Source organism: Macaca fascicularis, chromosome X (assembly GCF_037993035.2).
Source record: "Macaca fascicularis isolate 582-1 chromosome X, T2T-MFA8v1.1".
Classification (NCBI taxonomy): domain Eukaryota; kingdom Metazoa; phylum Chordata; class Mammalia; order Primates; family Cercopithecidae; genus Macaca; species Macaca fascicularis.
In genome coordinates, this window is record NC_088395.1 from 40071243 (window position 1) to 40092757 (window position 21515).

The window sequence follows — 21515 nt, forward strand, 5'->3', positions numbered from 1 at the left end:
GGACCGCTTAAGTTGGCTGCATTTTTAATAACTTACAGCTATGAAATAAAAACGAAAGCGAGCAAAGAAGCCAAAGGGAAGCGCGAGGCAAAAGCTTCGCGGGGTACGCTGCGGGCGGGGGCCCCGGGGGAGTGGGCTGACTGCAGCCCTCAGCGCGCCCGCCCACCCGTCCGCGGCCTCCCGGGGGAAAGGTGTTCCGGGCACTGACCTGAAATCCCCAGTCGGGGAGTAGGCAGGGAGCCTGCGATCCGGCGCTTTGAAGTTTTCCCCCGAGCGGACTCGAGGCGGCGAGGAGGAGCGGGGGGCGGTTGGGTGGGTGGAGAGAGATACGAGGGGTGGGGGGGCGGCGACGTTAACGAGCGGAGAAGGAGCCGGGCCGGAGAAGCGCGGCGAGCAGCAAAGTTTGCAGTCCCCGGCTGCCCGCAGCCCGCTCGCGGCGCCGCGCTCGCTCGACTCCCTCGCCGTCTGCTGCCAGCCGGCTGCCCTCGGGGTCGGCCCCGCCGAGGGGTGGGCTCTGGGCCGGGTGGGGGCGGGGCGGGGCGGGTTCGCAGCCTCCAGGCAGGTGGCGACAGCCCTGTGCGATCCTCTGGGCTCCCGCAGCTGGACTGGGCTTGGCCGGGCTCAGCAGCTCCCGCGCCGCCGCCGCCGCCCGCGCTCGGGCAGGAGCCCCAGCGCCATGTTGACGGTTCGCAGCGAGCGCCCGCTCGGGCTGGGTGTGTGTGAGTGTGTGTGAGTGTTGGCCAAGTCGTCCCTGCGCGGCGACAGCGCGGCTTGGGCTCTCCGCCCGGCGGCTCGCGGGCTCCCCCTCCGCCGCCGCCGCCTGCGTAGCTCCCGCTCTCGGTCGCGGTCTGGGCTCCGGCGCGTCTCCCCCGCAGCCGCCGAGCTCGGCCCGCGTTCAGCGAGGAGCGCAGCTCTGCCTCACCTTGCCGCTGGGAGCCCAGGCTCCGTCTGCCGCCGCACGCCGCGATCCCAACGCGTCCCCCCTCCTTGGTTCCCTCCTCTTCCTCCTCCCCCTCCCTCCGCTCGTCCTCCCTCCCGCCCGCCCTACCTCCCTCCCTCCCTCCCTCCCAACAGCCGCCTCCCCTCCCCCCGCAGGCGCAGCGCTCGGGCGACAGCCGCCCGCCCGCCGCCGCCTCCAGCTCTCGCAAGTTTGAGCTACCCCAGTCTCCGCTCACCCTCCGCTGCGGCGCCTCCGCGGTGGGGTTTCGGGAGGGGTGATTCCCCAGGAAAGGTTTGCCCGAGTTTCCCCGGCCGTCATCGATGCACGGCCCGGCACGTTTTGGCCTCTCCGGATCCGAACCCTGGACCACTTGGGTGGCGCCCTCCCTCGTCCCTCGGCCTCCCCTCCCCAGCTCGGGCCGAGTTGGCTGCGCACGCCCGGCCCGGGCGCACGTCCTGGGCGAGCCGGAGACCGACTTGGGCGGCGGCAGCGGCGAGGGCTGCCGGCAGAGCCAGAGCCGAGGGGATGGGGGCGGCGGGGGCGGCTCTCCCAGCCGCGCGCCGAGACTCCCCTCGCTACCCAGAAGGCCAGTGGAGGACCGCAATTACCATAAAGCGCCTCGCACTCCGCTCAGCCAAAGCTGTCAAACCCCAGCGGCAGCAGCCGCTGCCGCCGCCTCTTGCCACCAGCGCTGCGCTCTCCCGGCCTCGTCCCCTCCGAGACCCAGCGGAGCGTGGCCTGTGCGCGCCCGCGCCCACCCCCACCCCAGTTCGCCCCTTCCTCCCAGAGGAGCCCTTTCCCATTTCGGTGTTAAAAGCTACCTGAAAACACCACCCCAGGCAACGGTGGCCGTTCCGCCTGAACTCCGCGCCCGAGTTCCCCGGACGTTTCAATTGTGTGGGAATTGTTTGGAGGTGGGGGAAGGGGGGAGCAGCCCGTGGAGGCACCGGGAGGTGTGGGGGGCGGTCGGAGAGCGGAGATCCGCCTGTATTTCTCCCGGTTCTCGAGCATTTTCACGGTCTGTACCTCTGATGGTTGGAGGGGCTGCCCTGGCCCCTCACCCCGGCCTTGGGAGATTATCTCCCGCGTTTTATTTTCCTTGGCAGGGAGCAACTTTTGGCTTACACCGTTCGCCCCATAAATTTCCACTCGGTAACGTCGTGCTGATCGGTGCTCGGCGGCGGCGTACAGCCTGCGCCCGCAGCAGTTCAATTCAATTGACACGTATTGAGCTTCTCCAGCGCACCCGGCGCGGCGCTGGGCGCGGGGGGAGGGCGGGGGCCGGCGGGAGGGAGGGGGAAGCGGAGAAGCGAGGTTCCGGCCTCCCCGGAGCGCAGAGCCTCAAGGGCGAGCCGAGAAGCCCTAGTTGGTGAAGCTGGCGGGAAGGGGTAGGAGTGGGGGAGGGGGTATTCCGGACTAACCGCGCCCAGACTGCGGGCCCGGACTTCGCGGCCAAAGGTGACCCCATTCGGCTGCCCGCTAGGGTCTTTTTATACTGGGAAGGGGGTGGGGTGTCTCTTTCCGCCTAAGGACAAGATGGTGCAGGCTCCATGAAACATAAATCTGAAATGGAGGTGGCTTGTAAATCCACACGGAAAGTTTTTAAAATATCCTGGAGTGTCCCCATGCCAAAAATAATCAAAAGCATCTCAAGTTGATTACTAAGTCAAGGTCAGGGCCAAAATCAGCTCCAGCTAGCAGATATTTTCCCTTTTAAAAATTAGACTCACTACTGACTGTGGGACTGGTATTAGGTGCGATTTTATTCATTCTGTTTTAGTTCTCAGCACATAGTTATAAAAACAGCCCTTCTCAAAGCAGAAGTGAAACATCTCTACCGTTTGAAACCCGAAACTTCGGCAGAATTAAATCTTCATGCTCCAGAGCTGCTTATAACAACTGATGCAAAAGACAGGCGAGCAAGTGCCCCCGCGAGCAGTGCCCAGCCGGGCTGGGCCGCGAACGCTTCCAGGACCAGCGCCTGTAGAATGGAATGCACGCTTTTTTCTTCCTGGTCTTTCTGGGGGTGGATATCTCTGCAAGCCAACCCACACATTTTTTTAATCTCCGGTAACAAGCAGAAAGACACCTGGACTATTATGCTGTAAAACTATTTTTTATAAAGACATTTTAGGACCAGACATTAAAAGTTATTAGATTGAACGCATGCGAGTTACAGACACAGCTGGAGAAAAGGCCTCTGGTTGTGTGTTGTAGCAACATTTCTTTTTGAAGCGACTCCTTTTATTCAAAACAAGTCAAAAATAACCGGGAAGGCTGAAGTTGGGTATTTGTGGGGAAACTCTGAACGTGGTTCCAGGCGAGGAGGCCGCTCTGCTGCTGCAGGTTGGACGCGAGAACTGGCCTGGGCCAGTGTGGAGCCGTGCCAGGCTCTTCCGGCTCAGTTAGGCCGAACCGCAGAGGCCATGGCCTGGTGCCCAGCCACCTTCTATCCCCTCCCCTCGTCTCCCCAACTCTGCCCCCAGGCACAGGCTTTTCTCAGAGTTCGAAGTCGCATGTAAACGTCCAGAACTTTTAGAAAATCCAGGAACCGAGCTCGGGACCTGCAGCCTCTCGGAGTCTTACGGCCTCCCAGGGCTGCCGACAAAGAGGCCTGTTTGTCTAACTTTAAAAGTCCTAGAGTTCGGGAGGCTGAGCCAGTAGAATCGCTTGAACCCGGGAGGCGGAGGTTGCGGTGAGCCGAGATCGCGCCATGGCACTGCAGCCTGGGCAACAAGAGCGAAACTCCGTCTCAAAAAAAAAAAAAAAAAAAAGAAAGTCCTAGACTTAAAATGAATGGGGGATGGGGGTGCTGTAAATGCGATGGGGCCGCGGGGAGGGCTGACTGGGGGGAAATTTGATGCTGGAGACAAACAGGCCAGTAAATTCGCCTTTGACTTAATTTGCAACATCCTCCCCCACCTTTTTTAGGGATCTTGCCTCCACGGTAGGCTGGTAGGATTAAAGGGTTTCTCCTTCATCTCCTAGGGATACATTTTTCAACTCCGTGGGATTTTAAAAATACCTTATTAAGGGAGTCCTGAGAGGCACGAGTGGTGGGGGGATTCGTGACTCACTGGGAATTAAAATGTGGGATTCCCCGAGGCGCTATAAGGCAGAGGGGGGAGGGGAGATTACACCTACTGGCCCGACTAGTTTGAATTGTTCTGGGGAAAACAAGCGAAAGCTGTCGAAGGGCAGTCCTATCTTGTGTCCCCACTCAAGAAGGGGCTCAGAGAGCTGGGGATGCCGCGGGGCCTGCAGTGTGTGCCGGCGATTTGGCCCTTCTCCTGCCCTCCCACGAGCCCCTCGGGAGTTGACCCAGGGGTCAGGCCGCTATACCCAGCACTCAGCAAGGGGAGGATTTCAATGAAAACAGAGGAGGAGGAGTGAGTGAGCAAGGGAGTGCATGAGATGGGAGGCCGTGTAGCCCACAGAGAAATAAAGAAATAGGTGCCGAAATGAGAGGTGCTGCAGGTGGAGCAGCGGGGGCTGCCCGTCCGCCACCAGTCTCCCTCGCCATGGAAGGGTCTCCTGATTATAACAAACCGCTCGACCTCAGGCTAACCAGGCCTTGCAACTGGGCAATCGAGCTGGCGCTTCTAGGAGCAGGCCTCGAGCCTGGCTGCCCTTCTCAAGGCAGGTTGATTCTGCAAGACCCGCTAGGGCCTCTCCCACACACCTCCAGCTCCACCCTGGCCTAGGGGAAAAGCCAGGCATCCTGTGTTTGGGGGGACGCTGGCCTTCTTAACCTTGTGTGCAAGATTCACTTAGAAAGTATGTGTAGGATCCACATCATAAAGCTCTGTAGGCCTCCGATGGCCCTCCTTGGAGGCTGTTCTCAGGGCGATGACACGCGGTACTGGAACAGGTGGGACTTGGATGAGTACAGATAATGTATTTTTACATAATGTGAGGTAGACTTTCTTTAAAAACACACCCACACTTATAGTCTTCTGGTCACTTTGTACAAGAACTCTGGGCTTATCCAATGGCACTTTTAAAAAGATCCGCTGCCCCATCCTCCAAGCACAAGGCACAGCTGGCTTTCCCCCGAAACTCAAACCAGGTGACAACAGGAGGCGCATCCTCCTCCCAGGATTTCACTCATCTGGAAACATCTAAAGGTGGCTGCCTCCCAGGGCAGAAGACTGCTGGACTTAAGGGTCGCCGGGCTGAACATGACTGCTCTTTCTTCTTCCTGGCCTTTGGAGGGTTATTGGGTGTTTGGGGAAGGAAGGCCCTAAGGGCAGGCTCTCCATGGTTCCTAGCAACTATTTGGAATTTCTAGTCTGGGGTCGATTTGGGTCAGGCCCTGAGCTCCCCAAACGCAGGCACGTGTGGGTGAACTAGCATCTATACTACGGGGGCCCGCAGGGTGGTTGGGTGTCGACCAAATGGGCATAAATAAGGGAGGTTTCTGGGAGGCCGGCCGCCTCTTGCGCTCGGCAAGGGCTTAAGAGCCCTCGACGCTGCCGCGCTGGGCCGGATGCTCCAGCAGATAAACCCGGACGCCACGTCCCGCCTCGGCTGCTTATTTAGCAAGGCACCTCCTGCGGATATTTTACCCGGCTGGGGGCAGTGAGTGGGAACCGCCGGGAGCGGGGGCGGGGAACCACCAACTACTCGCCTTCGGACCCAGTGTGTCGGCCTCCGGCCCCTACCATTTTGTATCCAGCTTCCCTCCTCCACTCCCACCGGGTCCCTGCGAAGACGCACCACCCCAACCCCTTCGCGGTGCCACTCCCGAACTGGAGGGGTAGAGAAGGCTCTGCCAGCCCCTCACCTGCAGCACAAAGGTGGGTACCGACCAGCGGAAGGGAACACGGTGCTGATCTGTCTCTAAATACCTCTGCCCTCCCGCCCCCAACAAAGTCGGTCACAGAGGTGAGCGGCGTGGGATGGTTGCCTCGAGAAGGTCGCAGCCAGGAGCAAAGTTTTGGGGCTGACAACGGGCTGGGGATTCCAAACGGCGTAGTCTTCGGCACATTTCACCCGCTCCCATTCCACTTTCCGAACCACTCTGCTCTCGGTGCTCATCCTCCTCTCCATCCCTGCGTTTCCAGCGCGTTAGCAGCCGCGCAGCCCCAGGCCCTGAGTGCGGGGGGTGGGGTGGGGGGGCTCCGGGTGGTTTGTGTGGTGCGGCCTGACAGAACCTTCTGTGTGCGGCGGAGGGAGGAGGCTAATGCATAATGCACAGCGCCTGGAAGCCCGGCCATTAGCGGCCTGTCGGTGACACAGACAAACGACTGAGAGGGAGGAGATCCAGCTCGCTCTGGAGTTTAAATAGACCAGCGTGGAAGGGAAACGCCATGATTTAAAAGTGTGTGTTTGCAGACACTCGCATATATTTTAATGATTTCCAGCAGGCTATGCGTCCCAGCCTTGCATCCCCCCCCCTCCAAAAGGAGGATGTGTCTAGTGGAGGGAGGATGAAGGCAGAGTGAGAGGCCTCAACCCAGACCCACGAGCAGCTTTTGAGAGATGGAGGGGAGAAGTTCAGAAAGCGAGGCCTGGGGAAGCCACACGACCCAAGGCCAACCCCAGATTTTGTTCTTAAAATAATAATAATAAAGAACCATCCAGCCTTCCACCCTGGACTACACCCTCTGTGTTGTAGTAGAAAGGCCTGGGGGAAAGAATAAATTCTGCCACCTTTGCTTCCCCCGGGAGCCCACATTTTTGAATCTTCCTTTTCCACTGACACTCCAGAGACCTCCTTCCTCCCGGTTTAACACACCAGTGTTTTTTAGCAATTAAGGCGAGAAGGGGGTGGGGATAAAGATAAGCCAATTTTTTTTTTTCCTCCATGCAAGTGTGAAAGATAAGATAACGCTAAGCTGGGGCAAAGCGGCTGCTTACAACCTCCCCTCAGCGATTTTGATCGGTCATTTCTTATCTCGCAAAAACGCTCTTTTCGAAAACTGCATCAAAAAAGAAAAAGAAAAAAAGAAGAAAGAGAAAGAAAGAAAACATTTTCATTTGGAAGTGACATATAAAACCCACCTCCCCTCCACCGACAACCCACTCCCCATTGGCGGGGCTCCCCAGGACAAGTCGCACCTCGACTGCAGGATTTCAGGCTTTCTTGTGGGGGGCAGGATTACTAGTGTAATTAGGCTGAATAAAACCAGGGATGCGTGATGAGGATTTATCCTGTATCCAACCCAAGCTCGCGGCCGGGTTTTCCTTCTCTTACTGGTCGATGTTTGTGTTTCGCCATCGCACTCAGTGTCTTGAAACTAAACAGGTAGTTATACTTGGGAGGGTCATATAACTATGTCAACATGAAGTGGTTGTTAATGCGAAATAAGAAGAAACTCTTCTGATATTTATAGGCCCCTATAAAGAGAGAAAAAGGAAATCACACTCCCTAGAACCCGAAAGCTCCCAGCCGAACCGGACCCTCGGGGAGTTTTAGAAATCCTTCTTTCGGCACAGGAATTTCACGAAGGGGTTTCCGGAAGACTTTGTTGAGGAAGGTTTTGGTATTGGACTCCACGACCTCAGGGCGCCCTGCAAATTCCCCCCCGGCCCAATGGCTAGCCCCAGAACGCAAACCTCAAGGCGGGCGCCCCAGACCAAGCTGACTTAGCCTCTGCCCACCTCCAGCTCACAACCCCGAGGCTCCCACCCCGTCCCCAACCGGGTCGGCACTGTGGCGTCGGGCACGTGCTGAGTCTACCGTCTCCAGGCCAGGCTGCGAGATCCAAAGGCTGGGGCCTGCCGCGGCCGGATTGTCCCTGGGGAGCCGAAACCGCCCAGCGGGGAAACCCCTCCTCTCGCCCTTCCCCGAAAAGCTTGGCCGCGGTCTAAGCTCCGAGCAAGCGGGCATCCGCTGACAGCCCGGCCTCACGTAAGGCCCACACGCGTCCCATTAGTCAGCCCGAGTTCCCCTCGGGCGAGCCGCCTGGCGCGGCCCCAAGGCCGGGCTCAGGCGGGGAGGGGGTGCCGGGCCGCAGCGAGCTGGGGGCGGGGGTGCGGGCCTCGCGGGGCCCGGCCAGGCTCGGTTCCGCGTTCCTGGGCCCGCGGGTAAGCTGAGCCGGCAGGGCAGGCCGCTCCCTGGCTGGCGCCGGGGCGCCGAGCTGCGCTTCACGTGCCCGCCATATCAGCGGCGGCGGCGAGGAGGGGGGCTGGGAGGCGCGCGGCCGTTCCCGCAGGGTCTCCGGCCCCCGCCTCCCCGCCCCTCCCCATGGGGGCTGGGCCGGGACCACCCCGCGGCCCCCATCCCAGCGCAAGCCGAGAGCAGCGCTGCCAGACGCAGAGAGGCTCCTAGGGCGCTGCTCCGAGAGCCGCGCGGCGGCGGCAGCTAGGGGAGGGTGCTCCTCGCAACCGCCCCGCCGCCGCCGCCGCAGTCACGGGAACCGGAAGCCCTCGCGCCGCCCCGAGCGGCCTCCGCTGGCCCCAGGGCAGTTCCAGACGAGGGCTGGCCGCGCGTCACCCTTGATCCCTCCTCGTCCCAGGCGACCGCCCGGGCCCTGCGGTATCCCGGTGTAAGCCGGGAGGACCCTTCCTGCGGTCCGATGAGATGTCCCTGTCCCTCTGCTACCACCATAAGCACGCCCTCCCGCACCGCTCGCAGCTCCGCAGCTGGGACGGGAGGGGCGCGGAGCCGCCACTCCGGCCGGGCAGGAACACCTGCTCCCAGGCCCTGCAGCTGGGCGCGTGGTGCTCTGAGAGGCTGCCTAGTGTTGTGTGCGGAGATCGCGGATGCGAAAATAGGGCTGCGAAGCTCAGGGCCAGGAGCAGCCAAGCCTCGGCCACCCCCATCTCCCACCCACTGCGGGCGACAGAGCGCGAAGCCAGAGGGCCTGCTGCGGGCCCGGGTCTCCTTTCGAAGGTCGAAGGGCCGCCACCCCTGGGATCCGGCTTCTGGCCTGAAGAGGTCGTTCGTAAAACAGATGGGGCAAAACCTGTTTTGGGAGCCTTCCCAGTGTCCGCCCCCGCTCTCCAAAGCAGACACACTCATCTCCCCCTCAGCCCTACTCTAGCCTCCGGCGGGGGACGGGAGTAGGTCATGGCGGCACCGGCACTCCCGCCCCTACCCACGTAGGGACGTAGGGTCGGCTGCGGGGCTCGGACTTTGCCACTCCACCTAGGGGAGGGCCAATGGACGCTCCCGGTCTCCTCCGTGTCCGGAGGAGATCGGGCGGCGGAGCTGACCTGCAAGGCTTGCCCTGCCTCACCGACCCCCCACCTCCGTCCCACCCTCCCCGACTCTCCTGGCCCAGGGCCCGGCCGGGGAAGGCGTTGTTTTGCCAGCGGGAGCCGAGCGAGTGCACAGAGAAAAGCCTCCCTGCTCTAATGAGAGTGCACACAGCGCTGCAGCGAGGAGGATGATTACCCGGCGGGCGGGGGGGGGCGCGGGCCCGGGCCGCGGGCGGCGTGTGCGGCGGCCCCGCGGGCCTGGAGTCTCCGCCTGTCTGGCTGCTAATCGCACGCTTTCTGCTGTTACGGAGGCAGGCGGGAGCCGGCGGCCGAGCCCAGAGCCGGCGACTCGGCGGGTGACACGGAAACATGGCGCAGCGCCCCTCCCCCGCCCGCGCTCCCGCCTCCCGCCCTCCCCGCGCTCCCCGCGCTCCCGCCTCCCGCCCTCCCCGCGCTCCCGCCTCCCGCCTCGCACTTCCTCCCGCCCGCGCGGCTTTTGCAGTTCTAATGCTCTGCTTTCGGCCTGGCACCATTACGCTAGCAGCCGCTTCTCCGCGGCCCCGGGCGTCTCTTTCCCCTTTGTTTTCGGGATCTATAGAAAACGTTTGCTTTTGTCCCGAGCTCTCGTTAAACCAAACTTGTGGTGGCAACGGAAGGCGGTGCAGGCGGGGAGGGGTCCGGGGATTTTGGCAGCAGCCGACCGGAGCGTGGTGGAAACTTCTCTCGCTGGGTTCTCCGCTCCCTCCCACTCCCCCTCCCCAACAGAGCCGCCGGCCTCCCAACGCTTCTCCCTACGCCCCCGAGAGGCCCCAGTGCTCCAGGAAGGTCTGGGCCACAGAGACTGTGACCAGGGGTGAAGAGCCCAGGGTTCGTGTCTGTGAGCCCGGAGGTTTTGGCACTCGATAACCTCTCTCCCTGCAGCCCCGACTTACCTCTCTTTTTCTCTTTGGTCATTCGGGGCTTTGTATCAGTCGGTGAAGAAGGAAGGGGAGGGAAGAGAAAGTGTTTCTTTCGTGCGTGCGGTTTTTATTTTAAGGATTTGTTGGAATCTGTCACCCCCAACTGCGCAGCCCCCTCCTGTATAGGATCTAGGGCGAAAGCGGGGAAACGTCGGCTTTACGGGGAAAGGGTCGGGTCAGAAACAGCCCTGGAGGCTGGATCGTAGTCTCCTGGCGGGCTCAGCCACACTTGCTCGGCACGCGAGGCGGGGCGACCCAGCAGAGTGGGGGACTCGAGGGCCAGGTCCCTCGGTCCAGGAGACGCCAAACGTTCCATCCTCGGGGCGAGAGAGCAGAAACCCCCGCTCCCCCCCCCGCGCGCGCTCCCTAGCTCGACGCGCAAGCCGTGGCTCTCCGCGCCAGAGCTGCTCAGGCGGCATTTTTTTAAGCCTGCAATTAAGCGAGGCGTCGCCGTGTCCTCTGCTAGTGTCGGTCCTGTCAGTCGCACATGGCCTTGGTGCTCCGGTCCGAGGCCCCGCGATTAGTCACAGGCTCGCTTCGCTCCTTCCCTAATCCGCCTCTGCAGGCAGCCTGGGGACGCGGCCGATTTGGCGGCGCTGGCAGGGAGCCACTGCCTGCGGGGCGGGCCGCCTGGCCGGTGTCAGCCCCGCTGCGCCGGAGCCGGCGCGGGCCCTGGGGTGCGGGTTTGGCGTCCCTCCCCTCTCACAGCCCCCTGGCTGGGGCGGCGGCTCCCCTCCTCCTCCCGCCCCTCTCCCGGGCTTGCGAGATCTATTTGTGTGGTGTTATTTGCATAAAAATAGGACAAGTGTTTCTGTGCGTTCGTACGCGGGAGGCGAAATCCTTATTGATGTGTCTGTGTGGAGCGTTCGGTTGTTGGAGCGGTTTGATTTAGGGTGTTGGTGTTGCCTTCTACAAGAAAGGAGAGAAAGTCCTTCGCAACTCCTTCGGCGGCCTGGGCCCCCCGAAGCATGACCCTCTGCGCGGCCGGAATGGTCCACCACTTGGGCCTCAAGCGCGCCGGATCCACAGCGAGCAGGTTGAGGGCCAGGCGGGCGGCCCTTTATGACTCATAAAATCGGGCGGCCTAATCGCCAGCTGCCAACCCATTTACATGTGGAGCTTCCCAATGCTCCCTTCGCCCTGGCCCGGCTTCCTGAGGGTTCGCCCCGACACAGCTAGAGCCGCCAAGTGGGAGCTAAGCTAGTGGCCTCTCCTTCCCGTCGGCAGCGTGGCTTCCCTTCCCCGGCGACCCCCGCTCTCTTGGCCTCTGCGCTGCTCGCCAGCAACTCCTCAGCTTGGACAAATAGCTGGGAGGGCGCCGGCCGCGCGGAGCCAGTAAATCAATCATTAACTCCCAGGCGAGGCCTGGGCCAGGGGAGGGAGCGGCGGCCAGAGCCGAGTCCGCTGGGCGAGCGCAAAGCCCCCCCCTCCGGGTCAGGAGCCATCCACGCGCCAACGAACCGGGTGCGTGAAGGCTGGTCCCGCCACGGCCTCCTGGGCCCCTCCGCCCGCCGGGCCTTTCCAGCCCGCACCTAGCCTGGCCAGGCAGGTCGAGTTACGGCGCTGCCCCTGGGAGGGCTTGAACATTAACTAGCCGCCTCGGGCCTCAGCTGCCTGCTTTCCACAGGAGAGCGTCCCGCGCTTGGGCAAGCTCCTCGGATCCCGCCGGGCTCCTCCTGGCTCAGGCTTGCTAAACCAAACTGATCGCACCCCGTATCGACCAATCTCCCAGCGGCACCCTCCTCCCTGAGCCCACGATGGGGCCGGCACGCAGGGGGTTAAAAGCCCCGGTTCGCTCTGGCTCCTCGGCTGCGAGGAGAAAACGCCGATCAAAGTGCTTAAGGGAAAGCTAACACATGCACATTCGGTCCCGGGTCGAAGGAGGCCGACTGGAGACGGCTCCCGAGCCACCCGCCTCGACCCGCTTCCCACACTCCCGGGAACGCGGTGGCGGCGCTGGCCCGCACGATTCGCTCGGCGGAGCGCTGCGCGGTGGGGCTGGGAGGGCGGCAGGGAGGAGAGACGAGGGGGCGGGAGGCGAGCCCGGGCTGCGCGCCAAGAGGCCCGGAGCCGCAGATTAGTCACCGCTCGGCTCTGCGCTCCCGGGTGCGCCCGGGAACCGGGAGGGCAGGCGTCGGCCCCGCTCAGCCGGGCTCCCCGGGCCTCGGCGCCACGGCGCGGGTGTCCCCACCCCCGCGCGCTCCTGGCGCGGCTGGCTCGACTCTCGGGGACTCGCGCAGTCGAGATCCACTTGTCAGGTCAAGGGCAGGAGAGAAACTCTGCAAGCAGAGTCTTGCGAACAGGAAATTTCTCCTTGACAAGGTGCTGCCCCTCCCCCACGCCGGGCTTCAAAACAAAAACTCCAGAGCCGGCTGCCCAGGCACCCAGCCTCGCTCGCCACGGCCGGCGACCCCCGCTCCTCGGCCCCGGCCCTGGGCGGCGGAGCCAAGCAAACAGAGCCAGCGGACTGACTCGGCGCGGACCCTGCGGAGGGCGCCAGGCTGCCACCCTCCGGGGCCCGGGCGGGGTCGGCGGGGGTGCAGAACTCCGGAGTCCCCGCGCCTCCCCGGGTTCTACAGCCACCGAGCGGTTTTGCGGAGCTGCCCGAGGCCTCCGGGTCATCGGCTCCCCGGAGGGCGTGGGGGGCGGGGAGGCCGCGCGGCGCCGCCGACGCCGACTCGGCGAATCCCGCTGCGGGGAGCCCGGGAAGGCTGCGAGCTCGGCCTGGCAAAGTTCCTGTGGAAACTCCATGTTTTGAAACTCCAGCGGCGTCGCGGAAGGAGGGGGAGAGGGGAGCGCGGAAAGCGCGCGGGGGCGGTCTGCACCCGCCTCTCCCCGCCGGGGAGTGGGTTCCGCGGCCCCCCGGGCCTCCTGGGAAGGCCGGAGGGTGGGGACGGGTCCCCGGGCCGGTTCTTTTGTGTGTTCCCCTCTCTCTCCACACTCTAAGGGAAATTTATAAACCCGTTTCATTTAGTGAATTCACCCGGGAGAGGAAGGCTGCCTTTTTAGGGACCATGATGTTCAGGGTAATTTCGTATTTGACACATGTAAATACTTAGTACTCTCAGGTAAGGTCAAATTATTTATCATCTTAATTTATATTTCAATAGGCCTACAATTTAGAGGCGAGAAATGCCTCCTTATGAATCATTATGGTCTATTAGGGGAAGTAATGTATAAACAGCACTATTTGGGAGGGAATCACTTATGTTGACATTTAAATAGCTCTTCAATAGTTTTAAAAAAAAAGACATTTGAGTGCCTTTGATTAAATATACAATTTACAAGACCATCAGCATAGCCATCAGGAATATAAATTCTTCTTGGGATTTTTACTTATTTATTTCCAATTTTTGAAACCTTCCAGGGCATGCATGTCATTGAATCCCTATGGGGAAAAAAATCTTAACATTTCAGGCAAAATATGCTTCTCTCCCCCAGCTTCCTGTCTTATGAGGAACTCAGGGAACTTCTTGGAACTCTGAGCAGACTTCACCAGCAGGGACCACAGTGGGAAGTTTGTAGATCCTGTACCTCTAAGAGAATCAACTTTTTTTTTTCTTTTTTGAGTCTCACTCTGTCTCCCAGGCTGGAGTGCAATGGCGTGATCTCGGCGCACTGCAACCTCCACCTCCCAGGTTCAAGTGATTCTCCTGCCTCAGCCTCCCAAGTAGCTGGGATTACAGGCTTCCGCCACTACGCCCAGCTAATTTTTTTGTATTTTTAATAGAGACCAGGTTTCACCATGTTGGTCAGGCTGGTCTCGAACCCCTGACCTCAGGTGATCCACCGGCCTGGGCCTCCCAAAGTGCTAGGATTACAGGCGTAAGCCACCGCGCCCGGCCAAGAATCAACTACTTTCTAACAATATTGCAGCCAATTTGTTTAACAGCCCAGCTTCCCTGCTGGAGTTGAACCTTCCGGAAGGCCAGTGTCTGTCCATCCATCTTGATGTTCCCGCAGCGCCCAACATAGGATCTCACACTGTTTTAAGTCATCGTTTCACACCTGCTAAAATATCACCTTCTTAGAGGTTTTTCCTGGGTGCCTCCAGCCTCACCCCCATACCCTTTCTTGAAAGGCCCCCTGTTACACTTTTTTGCTTGAAGCATCCCCCATCTTCAGAATGGCCCTTCTTAACTTCATATCTCCTTTGCTGGTTCCTATTTATCTGTTTCCCAGCTGGACTTCTTGAAAGAGGTGTCTCCATCCATGTGGAATTTCTGCGGGCTTACCTCAAGTTCACTCTAAAAATCAGCTAGTCTTGAAGTTGTTTTAAGACACTGGGATAGCCGGGCGCGGTGGCTCAAGCCTGTAATCCCAGCACTTTGGGAGGCCGAGGCGGGTGGATCACGAGGTCAGGAGATCGAGACTATCCTGGCTAACATGGTGAAACCCCGTCTCTACTAAAAATACAAAAAAAAACTAGCCGGGCGTGGTGGCGGGCGCCTGTAGTCTCAGCTACTTGGAAGGCTGAGGCGGGAGAATGGCGTGAACCCGGGAGGCGGAGCTTGCAGTGAGCCGAGATCACGCCACTGCACTCCAGCCTGGGAGACACAGCAAGACTCCGTCTCAAAAAAAAAAAAAAAAAAAAAAAAAAGACACTGGGATAAGTGCAGCTTTGTTTATAACAGCATAGGATTATAAACAACCTAAAGAGCCAGCAGTGACATTGATGGCACATGCATACAATGGAATATTCTGTAGCTGTTAAAATAATAAAGAAGATCTGCTCTGTGTATTGATATGGAAAGACCCCCAAGGTCTACAGTTAAGGGGAAAAAAAAAAGGTACAGAGCAGTGTGTACCGTCTGCTACAGTTTCTGTAAAAACAAAGTAGGGGGGAATATAGACACATATTTGTGTGTGCATTAGATTTCCAACACTGCTGGGGAGTGCCCCCTTCCCTCCATTTTCTTTGTACACATGCGTGTCCTCTGGTCTATTTTCAGAAATGGGAAAACACTGCACAATCTGTTCTGTACCTCACCTATGAAACTTATCTCTATATCTTACTTTTCTACCAGCACATGTAGATGGGCCTTGTCAATTTCCAGCCTGGTGGAATTTCACTGTATAGACACATGGTCATTTATCTCACTCCTCAGCCCCTCCATCCTCCCTGGCCATTCTGCAGAAAGTGCTCAACATCATCGGTTACTTCCTTGTTGCCAGGAGTGGGGGCGGTGGGGGGGCGTGGCATTGTTTTTCAGTCGTTGCCTTCCTTGGCCTCCCAGGAGCATTTAACACGCCTTGACCACTGCTCCCTTGAGCTGCTTGCTCACAGGGTTTTCATCCTAGCTGAGAACCTCTTTCAATTTCTTTGTGGGCTTTTCTATGCTCTACCAGTTGCCTTGGGCCTGGATCCTCCCCCTCCTCCCCACCAATCTCATCCAGGTTTATGGCTTTAAATACCACCTACTTGTTGATGACTCTTACATTTGTTTTTTTGTTTTGTTTTTTTTCTAGTTCCAAATCCCCATATCAAACTTCAAACTTGATATCTCAACTTGGCATCTACATTCAGCTTAGTAACAATAGCAAGCATTTACATCACACCTGTTAGGTTCAAGTTCTCTTCAATATGCTTTCTATAAATTAACTATTAATCCTTACAACTGCCCTATAAGGTAGGCAGAGTTATTATGTACATTTTTTCCAGATGAGGAAATTATCAGAGAAGTTACTGAACATTCCTAGAAAATGGTGGTGCTAGGATTCAAATCCAGGCAGTCCTATCTTCAGAGTCCATCGTCCTAATCACTTTGCCACACTGCCTTGTGGCATGTGTCTCGAACTCCTGACCTCAAGTATTCTACCCGCCTCTGCCTCCTAAAGTTCTGGGATTACAAGTATAGCACCGCGCCCAACCACAACTGAATTCTTAAAAGAGGAATTAATTTACAAATATTTGGGGGCATTTAATAAATGCCAGGCCTTGTACGGGTGCTAGGGAAACAGTGGTGAGCAGGACAAATGTCTCTTAGATAGAGAAGAGCTTTTCCCTTAGAACCTGCTCTTTGCTCTAACTCCCTTCCCCATCACAGAAAATGGCTCACCCACTCTGGTGCTTAAAGCAGAATCCTAGGGGGCCATTCTTGACCCATTCTCATTCATCTCCCCGTCACCTTCCTCCAGTCCACTGGCAAAGCTAACCTATTCTACTTCCAAATAGTCCATCCAGTAAGCCTGCTACTTCCCATTTTCCTACAGCCACCTGAGGCCAGGCCACCATCTTGGGCCTGGATTATTACACAGAATGATTATTCTAGCAATCTCTGTGCTGCCACTCTTGCTATCCTCCAGTCTACCTGCAACGTGGCAGCTAGAAAGATCTTTTATTTTTATTTATGTATTTATTTTGAGACAAGATCAAGACCTCACTCATCTCCACTTAAAAAAAAAAAAACCCTAACCAAGCGTGGTGGTGCACGCCTGTAGTCCCAGCTACTCAGGAGGCTGAGGTGGGAGGATTGCTTAAGCCTGGAAGGTCCAGACTGCAGTGAGCCATGATTGCACCGTTGCACTCCAGCCTGGGTGACAGAGGGAGACCATGTCTCAAAAAAAAAAAAAAAAGTGTTGAATGTTACTACCCCACTAGTTCCCACTGCACTTAGAACAAAATCTAAATGCCTTAACAAGGCCACTTCATTGCTTGTCACTGTCTAGCTCACCCTCTGAAGGCCAACCACACAGGCCTGCTATCAGCTCCTGAATAGGCTCTGCAGGTTGGTCCCTGGGAGGTCATCTCCCTCAGTAAGACTGGATCATCCATAACGGTACGGTGTACCATCACCAAGTGCTAAGCTTGCATCAATGTCCAGCAATGTACATATATCCATAATGTTCTCAGAATTTTGTTTCTGGCTGTATCCTCCCAGTGTGTAGCATGGTGCTCAGCACGTATTGATGGAAAAAAATAATAATCTGATAATAAATGAAGTATTGCATGCCTAATACTTTTTTTACTTTTTTTTTTTTTTTTTTTTTGAGATAAGAGTCTCACTCTCTCACCCAGGCTGGAGTGTAGTGGCGCGATCTCAGCTCACTGCAACCTCTGCTACCGGGTTCAAGTGATTCTGCTGCCTCGCCTCCTGAGTAGCTGGGATTACAGGCGTGCGCCACCAAGCCTGGCTACTTTTTTTGTTTGTTTGTTTGTTTGTTTGTTTTGAGACGGAGTCTCGCTCTGTCACCCAGGCTGGAGTGCAGTGGCCGGATCTCAGCTCACTGCAAGCTCCGCCTCCCGGGTCCACGCCATTCTCCTGCCTCAGCCTCCCGAGTAGCTGGGACTACAGGTGCCCGCCACCTCGCCCGGCTAGTTTTTTTTTGTATTTTTTAGTAGAGACGGGGTTTCACCGGGTTAGCCAGGATGGTCTCGATCTCCTGACCTCGTGATCCGCCCGTCTCGGCCTCCCAAAGTGCTGGGATTACAGGCTTGAGCCACCGCGCCCGGCTACTTTTTGTATTTTTAGTAGAGACGGAGTTTCACCATGTTGGCCAGGCTGGTCTTGAACTCCTGGCCTCAGGTGATCTGCCCACCTCAGCCTCCCAAAGTGCGTGAGCCACCGCAGCTGACCACTTAATACATTTTTGCTAACTGAATCAGTATTCTATATCCTGGCCAGAGAAGAAACCAGGTTCAAGAGAACAAGACAGTTGTGGGGAGGGTGCTATAGGAAAGGGGATACCTGGACTGGTGGGGAGTGGCTCTGTAGTTCTGGTGAGGATTGGGGCAGAAGAAATTAGGAAAGTGAAGCATGAGGCTGGGGGAGCCACTGTCTTTTGGGGAGGCCCGTGGGAGTATGGAAGACCTGTGTACAGGTCTGTTTCTGCTGGAGAAGCCAAGTGACCTAGTGTGCATGCTGATAGGGAGGCCTTGGGAGTCCTATCCTTAACTAAGTCCTGCAGAATATCATCCCCAGGAGATGAGAAAGCCAAAAGCAAGACAAAACCCAAACCAGAGTCTTCTCAGAGTACTTTGCCTATTGCCAATCATTTGGTCCTTAGTGGCAGAAGATTGAGACTGTCTTTCTCCTTGAGATCCTGAGAAACCAGAAGTGTAGGTTCTTCTCACAGCTGACGGGCAATTGGAGTTTTCTGAATTCCATGCCATTTGACCTGTAACAGTAACTCTGTCCCTACGCTGCTTTTGATAGCAAAGCAAGTCTTTTAACAATGAATAATTCCTATGTGATTAAAATAGCCACTGTTTATTAAGGACCTTTGTTCGTTTCAGTTACTTTATCAGGTACTTTTCCAAGTTATCTCACTCACACCCCAAAATAACTCTATGGCTTAGGTATTACTATTCACTATTTTACAGTTGAGGAAACTGAAGCCCTTAGAGATGTCCCACCAAAACACATGGCTAATCTAGCAGAGTGTGGCTACAGGGATTCTACCTGACTCCAAACCTAGGCCCTTTCCCATAGGGTATATTGTTTGTCTGTCATGCATATGCACTGTTTCCCCAAACCTTAAACTATTTCTGGGATCAGATCCTACATAGCTTCTGCAATCGCATCCTTCTGGGTCCATCCTGGTAACTCGCCAACTGCAGTAAGTATCATAAAAGGAGTTTCTTTCTTTCTGGGATCAGCAGGCCTCAGCTCATCTGTTGTGTTCACCATGGAAACCTAAGAATTGATCATCTGAATGAAGAGTTGCCTTCCTTCCAGGTAAGCCTTGAAAAAGTGTGGGGTCGGCCCGGGCTCGGTGGCTCATGCCTGTAATCCCAGCACTTTAGGAGGTGGAAGTAGGTGGATCTCTTGAGGTCAGGAGTTCGAGACCAGCGTGGCCAACTTGGCAAAACCTCACCTCTACTAAAAATAAAAAAATTAGCTGGGTGTGGGGGTGCACGCCTGTGATCCCAGCTATTCAGGAGGCTAAGGCACAAGAATGGCTTGAACCCAGGAGGCGGAGACTGTAGTGAGCCGAGATCCCACCACTGCACTCCAGGCTGCGTGAGAGAGTGAGACTGTGTCTCAAATAAATAAATAAATAAATAAATAAATAAATAAAAAGTGTGGGGCCAAGAAGTTCAACGGAAGGACTTCCTCCCCAGAACAAATAGATTGTTTGAAAAATACCTGTACCTCCACCAATACTAAATTATGGCTCAATGTCTGGCGAGATTATAAGCTACCTTGCCCTTTCATATTCGTGGGCGACATTTTTCCCTGTTTTGAGCTTCCATAAAGACTACTCTTGCCCTTACCATGGGAAAAGGTGGTTCACGAAGGGGTAACATGGGAAGAACTCATCACACAGCTCTTCTGAAGCAGAAGAGCTGTTGGGATTTGAGGAAAAGAGAGTCACTAACATTCTTCAGCTCCTAGAAGAACAATAGCTAGAATTTATTAAGGGCTTTCTCTCTGCCAGGCACAGTTCTAAACACTTTATACACATTAATAATCTCATGTCATATAGAAAACTGTCCTATAATAAAGGTACTGTTATCCCCATTTCACAGATGGGGAAACTGAGGCTTAGAGGATAATTAATTTGCCTGCTTGCCTGGACGCTCACTGCCCATTCCCAAAGCCCAGACTTATTCATGCCATCACGGCCCCTGCCATCACGGTGCAACACTGGCAACTAAATTTCAGACTTTCCAGGCACCTGTGGTCAGCTTCATTACTCTGCCAATTGCACAAGTTCATGCTAATTGGGTGCTTCATTGGGATCTGAAAGCAGTGGCCTTACTGCACCCTGGCATGCAAATGATGTCCCCTGAGGACACGATGGGCAATGAATATGTCCTGCAGGTCCCCGTGAGAGGCCTTTTCTCTTCTGTACCTTCCTAAGCAGAAGCTATGGATGATCCACTGACAGAAGGTGGTCATCTCTAACCTGTCCTCTGACAAAGCATGCTGGTCAGCCAGTGGATGCCCCCGTCGGTTCCATGCCAGTGGCTGCACCGGGACCCCTGCTTGCAGGCACAGGGAACGCGGAGGAGAGAAGATCAGTCTCCAAGATAATTTAGGTTCAGTCTTTCTTCAAACCAACCATTGTCCTCTGCTCTAGATCTGACGCCGATGATTAATGCGCCTCGTATTTGAGTATTTCTTCTTTTCAGCTTCTTCCTTGCTTTGGGGTTTATTTTCCAGCTGCTGCCAGAGTTTCTCCTCAGAAGAAAGTAAATACAGACTGGAGCACTGCCCTTGGTGTTGCCCTGAAAGCGTCCCAGGTGTCAGATCGCACTGGGCCATTCCTGGAGTAGGTGATGTTACTGTTTAGAGTTCAGTGCTAACCCACCACCTCCACCAATCGAGACCTAAGCCTTTAATTATTCTGAAAATACCAAAAATAAAGATTGCAGGGAAGGCAATTAATAGGATCATACGGTCTATTCCTCATTTGTAATTACATATTATTATTTTTCTCCCTACTTTGTTCCAATAATGATTTAAGGCTGCTTCCAAAGATACACAAAACCCAGCAAAGATAAATAGAAGAAGTGGAACATGAATTATAATGTCATTCCTGCTCACAACATCTCTGCCCCATTCCACATAATAGAAGTGAATTCATAACGCCTTTCAAAAATGAGGTAATTCGGCTATTTTGGTGGCAACACTAGGCTCTTTGTAAAGTGAAAGGGTGGTACACGATCATGGAAAAACCATGGAGGGGACACTTGATCCCCTTTCTAATGCTGGCTCTCTTGGTGTGTGACCTTGGGCAAGTCGCTCACCCTCTCTGGATTTCAGCTTCTGAAATTCTCAAATGTCTCTGCCAATCCCTGAGGCTTCCCTCCTCTTTCTGACGTCCAAGGGCACCATCATAGGCAGAAACCAGCACTACTGCCCTCTGGCATGAGACTTCCTAGAACTACTATTGGAGAGATAGGTTCCCAGGAAGTACACTATGCTCACACTCTTTCTCTTTCTCCCCGCTCCCTCCCTCACCCCTTTTCCTTCCCCACCCCCTTCTCTCTAACACACACAGGCACAGAGAAATCTTTCTGAAAGACTGAGATAATACAACTGAAATTGTCTCTTCCCCCAAAGCAAGGACCGTCCCCTTTCAGGAAAGTGACTTTCAGGGTAGCACTGAGGGGATCTTTTCGGGAGGCGGGGAATCACAACCCTTCTGACCTTTCTGTCCTCCCCTCAGGTGTGAGGTTCCACTTCCTTTCCTCTTCTTGCGGTTCAAGACATTCTTTTATTTATTTTATTTATTTACTTTTTTTCTGAGACGGAGTTTCGCACTTATCCCCCAGGCTGTAGTGCGTTGGTGCGATCTCGATCTCAGCTCACTGCAACCTCTGCCTCCCAGGTTCAAGCTATTCTCCGGCCTCAGCCTCCCGAGTAGCTGGGATTATAGGCGCCCACTGCCATGCCAGGCTAATTTTTTTGTATTTTTAGTAGAAATGGGGTTTCGCCATGTTATCCAGGCCGGTCTCGAACTGCTGACCTCAGGTGATCCGCCCATCTCGGCCTCCCAAAGTGCTGGGATTATAGGCG

General features: G+C 56.2%; 1 protein-coding gene across 35 annotated transcripts in view; it reads right to left on the reverse strand.

Annotated features, from left to right (window-relative positions):
- Positions 1-21515, reverse strand: part of BCOR (BCL6 corepressor) — a 127519-nt gene that overhangs the window by 45667 nt on the left and 60337 nt on the right. For 4 of the 35 annotated variants that reach the window (XM_074029114.1, XM_074029099.1, XM_074029105.1 and 1 more), the window contains exon 1: positions 1176-1459. The exons of 16 other annotated variants lie outside the window; for them this stretch is intronic. The gene's annotated coding sequence lies outside the window, so the exon portion shown is untranslated. Of the gene's footprint in view, positions 1-208; positions 951-1175; positions 1460-1761; positions 1821-1966; positions 2163-10020; positions 10391-21515 lie in introns of those variants that run through there. 15 more of the 35 variants (XM_074029112.1, XM_074029097.1, XM_074029103.1 and 12 more) reach the window with 5 other exon arrangements.